The 2,498-nt window shown below is 39.8% G+C and overlaps 1 protein-coding gene across 7 annotated transcripts in view; it reads left to right on the top strand.

The window, feature by feature from the left end:
- The first annotated feature begins 17 nt into the window (after window positions 1-17).
- The window catches only part of AREL1 (apoptosis resistant E3 ubiquitin protein ligase 1), a 45,498-nt gene continuing 43,017 nt past the window's right edge, over window positions 18-2,498 (top strand). For 4 of the 7 annotated variants that reach the window (XM_043472555.1, XM_043472560.1, XM_043472559.1 and 1 more), the window contains exon 1: window positions 19-166. The gene's annotated coding sequence lies outside the window, so the exon portion shown is untranslated. Of the gene's footprint in view, window positions 167-2,335; window positions 2,436-2,498 lie in introns of all 7 variants that reach the window. The other 3 variants (XM_043472556.1, XM_043472558.1, XM_043472554.1) reach the window with 2 other exon arrangements.

Genomic DNA, 2,498 nt, shown 5'->3' with positions numbered 1-2,498 from the left:
CTTTGGGAAACGGAAAAGCCCAGAAGCGGGTTCCCAGCTGCTGGCTGGGGAATCTGTACTGGGTTCTCTTGAGTGGGAGGGTCTAGGGCCGTATTTTCTGCTGGTGCTGCCGCCGCCTCCCAAGGTAGCAGAGCTGAGACTTCGCCGTGCTGCACCCCCAGTTTGGGTAATGTTTCCCTCTTACATCACTCCAGCACGAGGCAGAGCCCAGAGGAGCTGCCTGCATTATAGAGTTCTAGAGAGAAGGGAGGACAAGGGTAGAGGGGACGACATTCTGGATTGCCCAGTAGGTTTGGGGGAAACACGTTCTCCTCATCCTTCAGCGGCAGCATCAGGTCTTTATCGTGCTCCGCGGAGGCTCTCGTTCCTCCTTGGTTCTCCCAGCCGGCATTGTGCTTGGAGTAGCCAAGTGGACTATTCTCGTGATTTCCCCCGAGTGAATACCGTTTATTCGTCTTGGTGAAGCCGTGAGGGATGAGGGATGGAGGGATGAGGGATGGAGCAGCATTTTAGGGCTTTGAGGGCTTTCTTTAGACTGTCTCTAGAAAAATCGAGACAGACGCTTGCCTGTGTTACTAGTTACCAAGCCAGGAAAATGTTGGGAAATAATTAGCATTGTATTCTGAAGGCTTGGTGTGTTATCTTTCATGGAAAAGATGAGAGTTTTTCAGAACAAGAAGGGTAAGATAACTTCCATTTTTTTGAGTACCTTTTTAGGTACTCTGGCGGTTCTTAACCTTTCGAAGATCCAGGGACAGTTCTTTAATAAGTGGGTACACGTTGCAACATTTGTCATAGAATTATGAGACTGGTGACCTTAAAGCCTATCTGTGAACCCTCTAGGTCTCTGCGCTTGACGTTAAGAACCCTGATCCTATATATTGTATTAGGTATTTTAACTATATTACCTTCTTTGACCTTCACAGTGAGTTCAGTTACCCCCATTTTACATATGGGAAGCTGAGGCCTAGATTTTGTTCAGAGGTTTGTTTGTGTCTAATTCCACAGTCCGTACTTACTGCACAAAGCTTTCCTGATGTTTGAAATCCAAAGAGGTTATGAGGTTAAAGGAAAAAAAGCTGACCATAGCAGCATAAGCCTTATCATGAAAAATAGTGTATTAACATGGACTTTGGAGTCTGACTGATGGGGTTTTAAAAATCCCTGTTCTGCCCTCTAATTACTTGTATGTTATTGGGTGATTTTATCTGTGCTTCAGTTTATTTGTAAAATAAATAGTATCTGTCTTACAAGAATGGCTGTTAGTAATCAGGACTAAGTGAGTTAAAGCAGGAAGTTCCTAGAAGTGTGTTCACATCGAGTAAACCCTATTAAAGTATTTTCTGTTATCATTGTGTGTCTTCTGTCAAAGTATGCCAATGGTATTTTAATATAGTTGCTCAGTTTTGGAACTTGAGTGTGTTATAACTTCAAGAACTTTATTACATTTTCAGTTCTTGAAAAGCTCATTTGCAGGGTGATTTCTTGAGTTGATTTGAGTACACAGTTTTCTTCCTACTTTCCCTTTTAGGCATGCATGCATGTAGATAGCTTTGTAGGGCACATATTTGACTTTGTAGGCTCTGAATTTTTGACATTGAAATAATTTTGTTATGGAAGCATCTACAGATACTGTGTATGCCTCCTGCTTTACCCCATTTGTGGTTTACTAGAAATTCCTAATCTTTTGGAAACAGCCTTTCTGCCAAGCTGTCATGGTGACATGATAGCCACAACTTTTCTGATGCATTAGAACCTCATGGTGATTAGGCAATAAGCTTTTTAAGTAAACATGATCGGTGTGTTTATTTTGAACATTTGGAGACTGATTAGTATTATATATAGGTTTAGAGAGAAAATTGCATATAATTAAATAGTAATTTGCATTTAAATTCAGGCATGACAGAAAAACACTCTCTTGGTAATGTGTACCCTGAATTTTGAATTCCATGAACAATAACAAATTTAAAAAAACAAGTAGTGTGTAATATCTATTCTGAGACTTTTCTGATTTCCTTGATTGTTAAAGCTTGGTAGGGAGCTAAATTAGTGTGGGAACACTATGGAGGATGAGAACATACTTAGGAAAATATTATTTGTTTTTTTTTTTTTTTTTTGCTTTGTAATTTTGTTCCAATCCAAGATTCTTATGTTCTAAGATTAAAGTACCAGGATGTCCTATAGCATATTTTGGTAGTGATGGGAGGGACAGATGGTGTTGCTTTGTGTTGGGTGGGAGCAGAAAGTAATTGATTTTGATTACATACTTGTGAGAAAAATTAGTGATTTTAGTCCTTCTCAGCAGTCAAGAGGGTTGTTTGGTTCTTTTCTGCAGTCTTGAAGAGAAAGAATTGCTCAAGGCATTCGACCCACAGTTTGAACACATAATTGGGCTTGGACTTCATTCCATTCACTAATTGGCCTGACTTACTAATGTAAGTTGTTAACAAATTGCTTTTTAAAATTTTGGATGATGAATCTTGTATGTCGGTGTTAGA

Source organism: Cervus canadensis, chromosome 6, assembly GCF_019320065.1.
Source record: "Cervus canadensis isolate Bull #8, Minnesota chromosome 6, ASM1932006v1, whole genome shotgun sequence".
Lineage (NCBI taxonomy): Eukaryota > Metazoa > Chordata > Mammalia > Artiodactyla > Cervidae > Cervus > Cervus canadensis.
Note: the sequence above shows the minus strand (reverse complement) of the source record. Positions and strands in the feature narration are given on the sequence as shown.